The sequence below is a fragment of the Macaca thibetana genome, chromosome 19 (genome assembly GCF_024542745.1).
Source record: "Macaca thibetana thibetana isolate TM-01 chromosome 19, ASM2454274v1, whole genome shotgun sequence".
Lineage (NCBI taxonomy): Eukaryota > Metazoa > Chordata > Mammalia > Primates > Cercopithecidae > Macaca > Macaca thibetana.
Window position 1 is genome coordinate 10,143,987 of NC_065596.1, and position 13,990 is coordinate 10,157,976.

Here is a 13,990-nt window from a genome sequence, read left to right on the forward strand (position 1 = left end):
GGTCCAGCAGGACATCTCTGCAGCGGTTTCTCTTCCTTTTGGGGCGGCTCTTCCTGGGGGTCTCTTTGGGCTGTGCGAGCCGGGCTGTGCGAGCCCACCCGGATGTCTGCAGCCGGCTGTGTGTATATTTGGTGTGCCAGTGTGTGTTTATCTGCCATGCATGTGTTTGCGTCTGTATTTATCTGGCACAAGTGTGCTTGTCTTTGTTTTCCCTTCTGCTCCATCTCCACGAATGTGGGGGAAACTTCTGTTTTTAATCAGGGCCTAGGGAACTGTCTTACTGCCACATTAGCAACTGTGTTATTAATGAGGCCGATCAGAAGTGATTTTTCATACTTGCCCCGAGGTCTAAGTCAAGGCACCATGCCTGAAGTCCTCCCAGAGGGTAGCCTCAAAGCCCCGCCGGCTTCTTGTATGCCCAAGAGGGAAACTGAGGCACAGTGAGGGAAAGGGAGTTAACACCTATTGGAAACTGATTACCTGCAAAGCATTTCACATGCACAAATGCTTAATGAGTTCTTATGCCTACTACATATAAGGAAAGAAATTCATGTTCTCATTTACTGATGAGGAAGCTGAGGCTGGGGTAAGGTCCAGAGCTCTTGTGGAAGCTGATGGCTCTGGGGTCTCCAACACCCATTTCTTTGTTCCTTTCAAATGGCAACCATTCTTGTGTGGGGAGGGGATGGAGCAGGGTATCACTCTGCTGCCCAGACTGGAGTGCAGTGGCACAGTCTCAGCTCACTGCAACCTCTGCCTCCTGTCTCCTGGGTTCAAGAGATTCTCTTGCCTCAGCCTCCCAAGTAGCTGGGATTAGAGGTGCGTGCCACCATGCCTGGCTAATTTTTATATTTTTGGTAGACACAAGGTTTCACCATGTTGACCAGGCTGGTCTCTGTCACACACGTCCATGTGAAGACAGTCCACCAAACAGGATTTGTGTGAGCAATAAAGCTTTTTAATCACCTGGGTGCAGGCGGGCTGAGTCCGAAAAGAGAGTCAGCAAAGCGTGGCGGGATTATCATTAGTTCGTATAGGTTTGGGATAGGTGGTGGAGTTAGGAGCAATTTTTTTTTTTCCTGGAGTATAGTGGTGCGATCTCGGCTCACTGCAAGCTCCACCTCCCAGGTTCACGCCATTCTCCTGCCTCTGCCTCCTGAGTAGCTGGGACTACAGGCGCCTGCCACCACGCCTGGTTAATTTTTTGTTAATTTTTAGTAGAGACAGGGTTTCACAGTGTTAGCCAGGATGGTCTCCATCTCCTGACCTCGTGATCCACCCGCCTCGGCCTCCCAAAGTGCTGGAATTACAGGCGTGAGCCACGGCGCCTGGCCAGGAGCAATCTTTTTGCAGGGAGGGGGTGGATTGTACAAAGTACATTCTCAAGGTGGGCAGGGAGAATATTACAATGTACCTTCTCAAGGGTGGGGAGGGTGTATGGTACAAAGTACATTCATAAGGGCGGGGGAGTATCACAAAGTACATTATCACAAGGGTGGGGAGGGTGTATTGTCACAAAGACATTGATCAGTTAGGGTTGGGCCAGAACAAATCACAATGGTGGAATGTCATCAGTTAAGGCAGGAACTGGCTATTTTCACTTCTTTTGTGGATCTTCAGTTGCTTCAGGCCATCTGGATGTCTACGTGCAGGTCACAGGGGATATGATGGCTTAGCTAGGGCTCAGAGGCCTGACAAGTCTCGAACTCCTGACCTCAAGTGATCCGCCTGCCTTGGCCTCCCAAAGTGCTGGGATTATAGGCATGAACCACTGTGCCTGGCCTCAGATGGCAACCATTCTTAAAGCTCTCCAGGACTGTTGGTGCTCAGCAGTGCCTCAGTTTCCCCTTCTGGTCACCATGAGTCCTTCCCAGCTGGCTCTGGGCAAACCAGCCCTCGGGCGTCTGAAGAGTCCCTGCTGCTTGGCAGGGTGCTGGGATTCTTGTACTTTCCTCCTGTGGATGCTCCAGGCCCAGGGGCCTGGCTGGCTCTGTGAACACAGATATTAATTAGCATTCATTAATAACCCCTGTGCGGTGAGAGTGGCTCTGGTGGATCCTTGGGCTCTGAAATACCTAGAAGCTGACTCAGGTCCCCAGAGCATGGCAGTTGCTGCCTGGGCCAAGAGCAGGGCCTATGTGTAGTCCCATCTGAAATGTCTTTTTTCTTTTTTTTTGAGATGGGGGTCTCATGTTGCCCAGGCCGGTCTCGAACTCCTGACCTTGTGATCTGCCCACCTCAGCCTCTCAAAGTGCTGGGATTGCAGGTGTGAGCCACCACGCCTGGCCTACCTGGAAGGTCTTAACCAGTCAGGGCTTCTCCCTTGCTCAGTCCTGGGGGAATAGGCTGCAGTCCCTGTTTCTCCCTGTGGTTATAGAACATTTGTGCTGAAAGAGACCCTCATTCCACCGCCCAGGAGATGGAGCCCGTGGTCCCCCAGAGGGTCCCATGGTCAGTTCCCGAGGCTCAAGTCCCTGCTCTGGCATCCACCTGACCTCAGGCAAGTTGCTTACTCGCTCCTTGCCTCCGTTTCCTCATCTATAACATGAAGGTATTTTCTGCCTTGCAAGGTTGTTGGAATACATAAATGACCCTCTGTGTTTCATGTCACATACACGTAAGGGCTCAGCAGCCACTGAGACCAGCTCTGCCTCTTACCAGCTGTGTGATCTGCTCACAGACAATCCATGTACCTGGGTATCAGTTTTCTGTCTGTAAATTGGGGCTGTCGACCAGGCGCGGTGGCTCATGCCTGTAATCTCAGCACTTTGGGAGGCCAAGGCAGGCTGATCACCAGAAGTCAGGAGTTGGAGACCAGCCTGGCCAACATGGCGAAACCCCGTCTCTATTAAAAATACAAAAATTAGCCAGGTGTGGTGGCACTTGCCTGTAGTCTCAGCTACTCAGGAGGCTGAGGCAAGAGAATCGCTTGAACCCGGGAGGCAGAAGTTGCAGTGAGCTGAGATTGCGCCACTTCACTCCAGCCTGGGTGACAAAGTGAGACTGTGTCTTGAAAAAAAAAAAAAAAAAAAAAAAAAAGGAAAAAAGATATGTTGATTCTGGTGCGGTGGCTCATGCCTGTTTCCAGGCTATAATTTGAATTTCGAGAGGCTGAGGCAGGAGGATTGCTTGAGGCCAGGGGTTTGAGGTTGGTCTGGGCAACATAGCAAGACCCTATCTCTATTAAAAACAAACAGACAAAAAACAAAAAACAGAAGGCTGAGTGTAGTGGCTCATGCCTGTAATCCCAGCATTTTGGGAGGCTGAGGTGGGTAGATTGCTTGAGATCGGGAGTTTGAGACCAGCCTAGGTAACATGGTGAAACCCCATCTCTACCAAAAATACAAAAATTAGCCGGGCGTGGTGGCGTGCAGGAGGCTAAGGCACAAGAATTACTTGAACCTAGGAGGCAGAGGTTGCAGTGAGTGGAGATCATGCCACTGCACTCCAGCCTGGGCAACAGAGCGAGACCGTCTCAAAAAAAAAAAAAATATTGGCCAGGCGCAGTGGCTCAAGCCTGTAATCCCAGCACTTTGGGAGGCCGAGGCGGGCGGATCACGAGGTCAGGAGATTGAGACCATGGTGAAACCCCGTCTCTACCAAAAATACAAAAAATTAGTCAGGCGTGGTGGCGGGTGCCTGTAGTCCCAGCTACTCAGAAGGCTGAGGCAGGAGAATGGCGGGAACCCGGGAGGCGGAGCTTTCAGTGAGCCGAGATTGTGCCACTGCACTCCAGCCTGGGCGACAGAGCGACTCTTGTCTCAAAAAATATATATATATGTTGAAGTCCTGACCCTCAGTTCTCCTGAATGAATTATTTAGAAACAGGGTCTTTGCAGATATAATCAGTTAAGTTAATGTGAGGTCACATTGGATTAGGGTGGACCCTAAATCCAATATGACTGGTGTCTTTATTTATTTATTTATTTAATTTTTTTTTAGACAGTGTCTTGCCCTGTTGCCCAGGCTGGAGTGCAGTGGTGCAATCATAGCTCACTGCAGCCTCAACCTCCAGGGCTCAGGGGATCCTCCCACCTTAGTCTCCCAAGTAGCTAAGATTACAGGTGAGAACCACCATGCTTGGCTAATTTTGTATATTTTTTTGTAGAGACAGGGTTTTGCTATATTGCCCAGGCTGGTCTTGAACCCTTGGGCTCAAGCAACCCTCCCACTTTGGCCTCCAAAAGTGCTGGGATTACATGCGTGAACTACTGTACCTGGCTGCACTTCACTTTTTTTTTTTTTTTTTTTTTTTTTTTTTTTTTTGAGACAGAGTCTCACACTGTCACCTCGCCCAGGCTGGAGTGCAGTGGTGCAATCTTTGCTCACTGCAACCTCTGCCTCCTGGGTTCAAGCGATTCTCCTGTCTCAGCCTCCTAAGTAGCTGGGACTACAAGCACATACCACCAAGCCCAGCTAATTTTTGTATTTTTAGTAGAGATGGGGTTTCACCATGTTGGCCAGGCTGGCCTCGAACTCGTGACTTCAAGTGATCCACCTACCTCAGCCTCCCAAAGTGCTGGGATTACAGACATGAGCCACTGCACACGGCCTGCACTTCACATTTTAATGCACTCTGCCAAGCTGCTCCCCAAAAGTGCTATGCAGGTTACACTCCCTTCCAAATGGAACCTTTCTAAGAATTTATTTCAAATATAGGTCATAGCTGCCCAGCGATGCTGCCTTCTGGTCATAATAGTGGTTTTGTCCAGAGTGAGAGAGGCGCAGAGGCTTTCTTTATTTTGTTTTATTTTATTTTTTAAGAGATGGGGTCTCTGTCAGCCAGGCTGGAGTACAGTGGTGCGATCATAGCTCACTGTAGCCTCAAACTCCTGGGCTCAAGTGATCCTCCCACCTCAGCCTCCCAAACAGCTGGGCCTACAGGCATGCACTACCATGCTCAGCTAATTTTTTTTGTTAAGAGATGGGATCTCACTATGATACCCAGGCTGGTCTTTTTTTTGACGTGGAGTCTCGCTTTGTTGCCCAGACTGGAATGCAGTGACATGATCCCGGCTCACTGCAGCCTCTGCTTCCTGGGTTCAAGTGATTCTCCTGCCTCAGCTTCCCAACTAGCTGGGAATACAGGCATGAGCCACCATGCCCAGCTAATTTTTGTATTTTTAGTAGAGATGGGGTTTCATCATGTTGGCCAGGCTGGTCTTGAACTCCTGGCCTCAAATGATCCTCCTGCCTCTGCCTCGCAAAGCACTGGATTACCGGCATGAGCCACCATGCCTGGCCTTGCAGAGGCTTTCTTAACCTGTTCCTTGTGTGTTGAGTCCCTCTCTGAGATGTGGTTTGCCTGAACTCCAAAGGGCCTGGGAGATCTAGGATATGGTTGATCTGAGAGATGATCTCAGTAAACATGGGTAGGCGAGAAGGGGAGTGAGGAAGGGAAGGGCAGGTAGCCAATGAAGGGTGTTTATGAGCCAGTTTCCACTGTGGGCAATTCAATTGTGCTGGAGAATGCTGAAACCAAATAGAACACACTCCGAGGGTTCCCACCTAGGGGCGAGGGAGCTGGGATATTTATCCACCCATTCCCATCAGCCATTGCTCAAGGACTGCTCCAGGAGAGTGTTTCTTCTCCAGAACTTTCCACCCACTCAGCAACCAGAGCCACTTCTCGGGAGCTGGTTCTTAGAAGCTGTGGGGTTAGCGTGCCCAGGAGTGCTTGGGGGACATGAGTGGGTGTTGACATTCTGGGGAGGGGGAGACAGAGGATAAAAAGAACGAATAAAGCATAGACCATGTTCAAAGCGGGGCTGGCGCAGTGGCTCACATCTGTAATCCCAGCACTTTGGGAGGCCGAGGCAGGTGGATCACTTGGGATCAGGAGTTTGAGACCAGCCTGGCTAACCTGGTGAAACCCCCTCTTTACTAAAAAAAAATATATAAAAATTAGCCAGGTGGTGGTGTGTGCCTGTAATCCTAGCTACTCAGGAGGCTGAGGTGGGAGAATCAGTTGAACCCGAGAGGCAGAGGTTGCAGTGAGCCGAGATCATGCCCCTGCACCCCAGCCAGGGCGACAGAGTAAGACTCTGTCTCAACAAAACAAAACAAAACAACAAAAAGGGGTTAGTATTGGGGGAAAAAAAGAAAATTAGACCAGGCCAAGATAAGGTGAAGAGGCTGTGGAGGAAGGTTCCTAGCATCCAGCTTGGCACCCAGGAGGCAACAATAAATGTTCTGTTGCTTTTCTCTGGTCCATGGGGTGAAGCGGGGAGAGAGAGAGAGAGAGAGAGAGAGAATGCCCTGGTGTAGTGGGAGCCTGGGCGGGGGAGGAGGAAAGTGGGGAGGGAGCCAGTGTTAATGATGCTGAAAAGTAATCGGCCCTTCTCTCTGGGAGGCGGTGGAACTCTAATTAGAATGAAAATGTAGTTTAATGAGGATGAAAACGGTAATTGTGCCAGGCAGTGCAGTTCAGAAGTGTGGCTTTCTCTTGGGGCACCTTGCCGGGCTCTGAGGCTCTGGGCATGGGTGAGAAGGACTCAGAGCTGGGAAGGCAAGGGATGATCAGTGCCTCAGTTTCCCCCAAAGGGTCCTCCTGCTGGCATGGGGTAAAGAGCCTGTGCAGAGCCCCGCCTGCCCCTGGGGCTGGTTCCAGGTGCCCAGAGCCACGTTTTTCCATCCCACACTTTATTCCTAATAATAGTACAACCATCCGTGGAACCATATCAGTGATGCCGTTTATTGAGTACCTACTATGTGCCAGGTAACATTCTAACCCCTTCACAGATGCTAACTCAGATAATCCTTAAAATTATCCTCATTTTACAGATGAGAACACTGAGGCACAGATAAACCACAGACCCTGGTAGGGATATTTTAAGGAGTGGGTGAGGGCCGGGTGTGGTGGCTCACACCTGTAATCCCAGCACTTTGGGAGGCCGAGGCAGATGGATCACTTGAGGTCAGGAGTTAGAGACCAGCATGGCAAAACCCCATCTCTACTAAAAATAGAAAAATTAGCCGGATGTAGTGGTGCATGCTTGTAATCCCAGCTACTCAGGAGGCTGAAGCAGGAGAATCGCTTGAACTCAGGAGGCGGAGGTTGCAGTGAGCTGAGATTGTGCCACTGCATTCCAGCCTGGATGACAGAGAAGGACTCCATCTCAAAAAAAAAAAAAAAAAGTGGGTGAGGAGAAAGGTGGAATATGGTAGCCAGGTGCCTCCTTCTTTCTTTATTTTCTTTTTCTTTCTTTCTTTTTTTTTTTTTTTTTTTTTTTTTTGAGACAGAGTCTTGCTCTGTTGCCTAGGCTGCAGTGCAGTGGTGTGATCTTGGCTCACTGCAACCTTTGCCTGCTGAGTTCAAGCGATTCTCGTGCCTCAGCTTCCTGAGTAGCTGGGATTACAGGCATACACCACCACATCCGGCTGATTTTTGTGTTTTTAGTAGAGATGGGGTTTTGCCACATTGGTCAGGCTGGTCTCGAACTCCTGGCCTAAAGTGATTTGCCTGCCTCGGCCTCCCAAAGTGCTGGGATTACAGGAGTGAGTCACTGCTCCTGGCCATCCTTCTTTCTTTAACCAGGTGGGTGCTGGGGGCATGAAGGAATCGCCAGCCATCGAGGCCAGGGGATCTTCTCCCTCCTCCTCCCCCTGGCCCAGGTTCCTCACTGTTTCTGCACTTCACTTCTCTGTAAAGCTCTAATCACGCCTCTCCACTCGAAGGTGGGCGTGGCTAAATGAGAAGGTGTGGTTTATGTACAGTGGGCATGGTTTGACACACAGTGGGCGTGGCTTGAAGCGCATTCTGCGTGGCCGAATTTACCAACCCATCTTAACTTGGAGGAATCAGAAACTGGAGCCATAGCAGTGAACTACAGGACCCAGACACAAAGCCGTGGCTTCTGGCTCCAGGGCCTGAGCTTTCTTGTCATGGAAAGCTGAAGGGTACTTCAAGTGTTCTGGGTAAGACTGAGGTTCATAAGACCTCAAAGTCTCTGCTTTTGTTTCTCGAGGAACCACCAATAAAATGCAACCTACAATGAGGCCTAGACAGAAAAGCAATGTTCATTGAGGCCAGCTGGGCAATAAAAGGAGATCTAGCTGGACTTCCTCAAGGGACTCTCTGATCAGAGGAGATTGCCAGCCTGGGCAGCATAGTGAGACCCCATCTCTATAAAAATAATTTTAAAAAAATTATCTGGGCATGGTGGCATGCACCTTTAGTCCCAGCTACTCAGGAGGCTGAGGCAGGAGGATGGCTTGAGCCCAGGAGGTTGAGACTGCAGTGATTGCAGTGAGCTATGATGGTACCACTGTATTCCAGCCTGGGCAACAGAGTAATGCTCTGTCTCAAGAAAGAAAAGGAAAATAAAAGATCAGGGGAGATTAGATTGTTTGCCATGTATATGGCAGACAAATCATTAAGAGCCTTAATATACAAAAAGCATACATGAATCAATAATAAAAAAAAGACAAACATCCCAAATGTGAAATTGGCACAGGTCTTGAATAGGGGGTTCACAAAGGAATGAGAGAGCTTAACAAATCTCTGTAAAGATGCTCAATCTGACCTTTCAGCTGAAGAATCACTTTTGCTTGTCAAGCTTATGAGTGTGTGTGAAGTTTTGGGACTGCACACTTGAGCGCGGTCATGGTAGTTTAAATTGACACAACTTTTTTTTGAGACAGGGTCTCACTATGTCACCCATGCTGGAGTGCAGTGGCACAGTCATGGCTCACTGCAGCCTCAACCTCCTAAGCTTAAGGAATCCTCCCACCTCAGCCTGCCAAATAGCTGACTACAGGTACACGTCACCACACCCAGCTAATTTTTAAAAAACTTTTTGTAGAGATGGGGTCTCACAACTTGCCCAGGCTGGTCTCAAACTCCTGAGCTCAAGTGATCCTCCCTCCTCAGCCACCCAAAGTGCTAGGATTACAGATGTGAGCCACCATGTCCGGCCACAATACAACTTTTTTGGGAGGGCGTTCTAGATATTAGTATTAAACTTTTAAGTGTGTGGATTCTCTGACCCAGCAAATCCACCTCTAGGAACTTATGTCAGGGAGATAATCAGTCAAATAGGCAGAGAACTATAAAGAATAGGCCAGGAGCGGTGGCTCACGCCTGTAATCCCAGCACTTTGGGAGGCTGAGGCAGGCGGATCACCTGAGGTCAGGAGTTCGAGACCAGCCTGGCCAACATGGTGAAACCCCATCTCTACTAAAAATAGAAAAATTAGCCAGGCATGGTGGCGGGCACCTGTAATCCCAGCTACTCGGGAGGCTGAGGCAGGAGAATTTCTTGTACCTGGGAGGCAGAGGTTGCAGTGAGCCGAGATTACACTCCAGCCTGGGGGACAAGAGCGAGACTTCGTCTCAAAAAAAGAAAAGAAAAGAAAAGAATAACGCAGGGTGGTTAAGAGCTCTGGAATCAGACAGCCAGGGTTCGAATTCTGGCTTCACCACCTTCAAGCTGTGTGACCTGAGTCATATGGTTTATTAAGATTCCCAGATTTTCTCATCGGTAAAATAGGCCTCTCATGAGGACTCCATGAGGCAAAGTGTGTGAAATGCTTAGCCTTCTGCTAGGCACATAGAGGGTGCTTGCTGTTATCATCATGAAGAAAAGCATTAAAAGAGGCTGGAGGCCAGGCGCGGTGGCTCACACCTGTAATCCCAGCACTTTGGAGGCCGAAGCAGGCGGATCACGAGGTCAGGAGATCGAGACCATCCTGGCTAACATGGTGAAACCCCGTCTCTACTAAAAATACAAAAAATTAGCCAGGCGTGGTGGCGGGCACCTGTAGTCCCAGCTACTCAGGAGGCTGAGGCAGGAGAATGGCGTGAACCCGGGAGGCGGAGCTTGCAGTGAGCCGAGATCGCACCACTGCACTCCAGCCTGGGTGACAGAGCGAGACTCTGCCTCAAAAAAAAAAAAAAAGAGGCTGGAAACAATTGAGGTACCTGGGCTCTGGGGATTTTTTGTAGAGATGGGGTTTATTGGCTACATGAAAGTGGGCTGGGCATGGTGGCTCATGCCTGTAATCCCAGCACTTTGGGAGGCCCAGGTGGGAGGATCGCCTGAGCCCAGGAGTTCAAGACCAGCCTGGGCAACGTAGCCAGATCTCAACTCTACAAAAACTAAAAAAAATTAGCCAGGCATGGTAGCACACGTCAGTACTCCCAGCTACTTGGGAGGCTGAGGGGGGAGGATTGCTTGAGCCCAAGGAAGTGGAGGCTGCAGTGAGCTGGGTATTGCACCACTGCACTCCAACCTGGGTGACAGAATAAGACCCTGTCTCAACAAAGAAAAGAAAATTAAAAGCTGGGCATGATGGCTCACACCTGTAATCTCAGCACTTTGGGAGGCTGAGGTGGGCAGATCACTTGAGGTCACAAGTTCCAGACCAGCCTGGCTAACATGGTGAAACCCTGTCTCTACTAAAAATACAAAAATTAGCTGGGTGTGTTGGTGGATGCCTATAATCCCAGCTACTTGGGAGGCTGAGGCAGGAGAATCGCTTGAACCCAGGAGGTGAAAGTTGCAGTGAGCCGAGATCTCGCCACTGCCCTCCAGCCTGGGTGATAAGGTGGCTCAGTCTCACAAAAAAAAAAAAAAGAAAATTCAAGTGCTAAAACTTACATTCATTGACACAGCGTGACCTCTGGGATATATTAATTGAAAAAAAAGAAAACCAATTTCAAACATCATAACCACATCTTTCAAGTACTTTGATCGTGAATCAAAGAATTAATTTTTTACATTGCAATGTAGGTCTTCTACCCAGGTTTGGAACTAAAAACAAAGTTTCAGGAAGTCATAGTAATATGTCTACTGTGCAGTGGGTTCTGATATTTTCTAGTCTCTTTTGTTCCATTTTAAAAGGCTGGTCATTTTCGCAATTACAGTATTTTTCTCTTTAAGGTTCTGGTTAATGTAACCCAGACTCCCAGTAACAAGGATGTCTAGATAGTGACTAAGGAAAGGATGAAGGAAGACAGGGAAAGGGTATTTCCAATCCACTAGGCTTGATTTTTTTTTTTTAATTTTTTAGACAGAGTTTTGCTCTTGTATCCTAGGCTGGAGTGCAATGGTACAATCTTGGTTTGCTGCAAGCTCTGCCTCCTGGGTTCAAGTGATTCTCCTGCCTCGGCCTCCCAAGTAGCTGGGATTACAGGCATGCGCCACCACGCCTGGCTAATTTTTTTCTATTTTTAGTAGAGATGGGATTTCACCATGTCAGTCAGGCTGGTCTTGAACTCCTGACCTCAGGTGATTCACCGGCCTCAGCCTTCCAAAGTGCTGGGATTACAGGTGTGAGCCACCGGGCCCGGCCTTCTAGCTTGATTTTATTTCCATTAGCGGTTGTAGTGTATATGTGTGCATCTGTCATCCCAGAACTTTGGGAGGCCAAGGCAGGCAGATCGCATAAGCCCAGGAATTTGAGACCAGCCTGGGCAACATGGCGAAACCCCATCTCTACCAAAAATACAAAAATTAGCCAGGTGTGGTGGCATGCATCTGTAGTCCCAGCTACTGGGGAGGCTGAGGTGGGAGGATCACTTGACCCCAGAAGGTTGAGGCTGCAGTGAACCATGATCAGGTGCCACTGCACTCCAGCCTGGGCAACAAAGACAGACCCTGTCTCAAAAAAAAAAAAAAAAGTGTATATGTATGAACTCATGTGTATGTGTGTGTGTGTGTACGTTTGTGTGTGTGTTTTTGAGACACAGTCTTGCTCTGTTGCTCAGGCTGGAGTGCAGTGGTGAGATCTCAGTTACTGCAACCTCTGCCTCCCAGGATTCTCCTTCCTTCAGATCTCGACTGCAAGCTTCTCATTCTTCCTCAGCCTCCCGAGTAGCTGGGACTTTGACGGGGTAGGTCGACTATGTGATCCGCCCGCCTCACCCAAAGTGCTGGGATTACAGGCGTGAAGCCCTTCCTCAGCCTTTTGAGTAGGTGGGACTATAGGCGCACCACCAAGCCCAGCTTTTTTTTTTTTTTTTTTTTTTTTTTTTTTTTGAGACGGAGTCTCACGCTGCTGCCCAGGCTGGAGTGCAGTGGCGCGATCTCGGCTCACTGCAAGCTCCGCCTCCTGGGTTCACGCCATTCTCCTGCCTCAGCCTCCTGAGTAGCTGGGACTACAGGCGCCCACCACCGTGCCCGGCTAATTTTTTGTATTTTTAGTAGAGACGGGGTTTCACTGTGGTCTCGATCTCCTGACCTTGTGATCCGCCCGCCTGGGCCTCCCAAAGTGCTGGGATTACAGGCTTGAGCCACCGCGCCCGGCCGACTTTTTTTTTTTTTTTTTTTAAGTAGAGGCGGTGTTTCACCATGTTGGCCAGGGTGGTTTCGAACTCTGACCTCAGGTGATCCACCAGCCTCCGCCTCCTAAAGTGTTGGGATTACAGGCGTGAGCCACCACGCCCAGCCAGTGCGTGTGTCTTTGTGTGTCTTTGCATATTGTGTGTATGACCAGGCTGAGACCCGTGAGGGATTTGCTTCAGGCTGGCTTTGAGTATATCACTTTTTTGTGTGCGTAGCAACAGGGTCACACTTTGCCACCTAGGCTGGTCTCGAACTCCTTGCTTCAAGCAATCCTCCCACCTCGGCCTCCCGAAGTGCTGGGATGACTGGTGTGAGCCACCATGCTCGAGCCTTGGGTGCATAATTTAAGAGGGTATCAAAAAACTTAGTCATTGAGATAAATATTTTAATGCAATATAATTTTAAAAATTAAACCTGGGTGCAATGGTTCACACCTGTAATCCCAGCTCTCTGGGGGACTGAGGCGGATGGGTCACCTGAGGTCAGGAGTTTGAGACCAGGCTGGCCAACGTGGTAAAACTTTGTCTCTACTAAAAATACAAAAATTAGACAGACGTGGTGGCATGCGCCTGTAATTTCAGCTACTAGGGAGGCTGAGGCATGAGAAGCGCTTGAACCCAGGAGGCAGAGGTTGCAGTGAGCCGAGATTGTGCTGCTGCACTCCAGCCTGGGTGACAGATGGAGACCCTTTCTCAAAAAAAAAAAAAAAAAAAAAAAAAAGAATGGTTCTTTTGCAGCAACATGGATAGAGCTGAAGGCCATTATCTTAAGTGAAACTAACCAGACACAGAAAGTCAAACACTGCATGTTATCACTCCTAAGTGGGTGCTGAAATCTAAGCACACATAGACAAGGAGAATGAAAAGATGGACAATAGAGACTCAGAAGGGTGAGGGGATGGATGATGAGAAAATTCTTTTTTTTTTTTCCCAAGACGGAGTCTTGCTCGTCGCCCAGGCTGGAGTGCAGTGGCGTGATCTAAGCTCATTGCAACCTCCACCTCCCAGGTTCAAGCAATTCTCCTGCCTCAGCCTCCCGAGTAGCTGGGATTACAGGCGCCCACCACCACACCCGGGTAATGTGTGTGTGTTTAGTAGAGACGGGGTTTCATCATGTTGGCCGGGATTCCTGACCTCGTGATCTGCCCGCTTTGGCCTCCCAAAGTGCTGGGATTACAGGCGTGAGCCACGGCGCCCAGCCTCTTTTCTTTTTCTTTTTCTTTTTCTTTTTTTTTTAATATAGTGATGGGGTCTTACCATGTTGCCCAGGCTGTTCTCAAGCTCCTGGGCTCAAGCGATCCTCTTGTCTTGCCCTCCGAAAGTGCTGGGATTGCAGGCCTGAGCCACTGCGCCTGGCCCTGGTAACTCTTGAATGGGGTAAAAGTGGGCACAGACAGGCCCCACGATGGTCCAGCCTCCAAAGCGCAGTCACCTGGGTCTTCCCCTCCAGCCAGCCTCCGGGACAAGGGGAATCTCAGTGGCTGAGACTTCTGGGGATGGAGAAGGAGGGGCATCCGGGGAGGGAGAGCAGAGCCCGGCGTGCGGCAGGGGAGGAGGCTCCGCCCAACTCGAGTCCCCTCCCGGGGGCTGGGCTGGCGGGAAGGGCCCGGGCTGCCGGGCAGGCAGAAACGGAGCCTGGGAGTCTGCTATCGACCGCCTGGGCCGCGGTAGGGAAGCTTTTAGATCTGCCCGCTCGTCCCGGAGG

General features: G+C 49.8%; 1 long non-coding RNA gene across 1 annotated transcript; it reads right to left on the minus strand.

Annotated features, from left to right (window-relative positions):
• Nucleotides 1-1,352: 1,352 nt before the first annotated feature.
• LOC126942452 (uncharacterized) lies at nucleotides 1,353-13,748 on the minus strand. Its single transcript, XR_007721572.1, has 2 exons — nucleotides 13,543-13,748; nucleotides 1,353-1,990 (listed from the first exon to the last, which is right to left on the minus strand). It is a non-coding gene; the product is annotated as an uncharacterized LOC126942452 (long non-coding RNA).
• Between the last annotated feature and the right edge of the window lie 242 nt (nucleotides 13,749-13,990).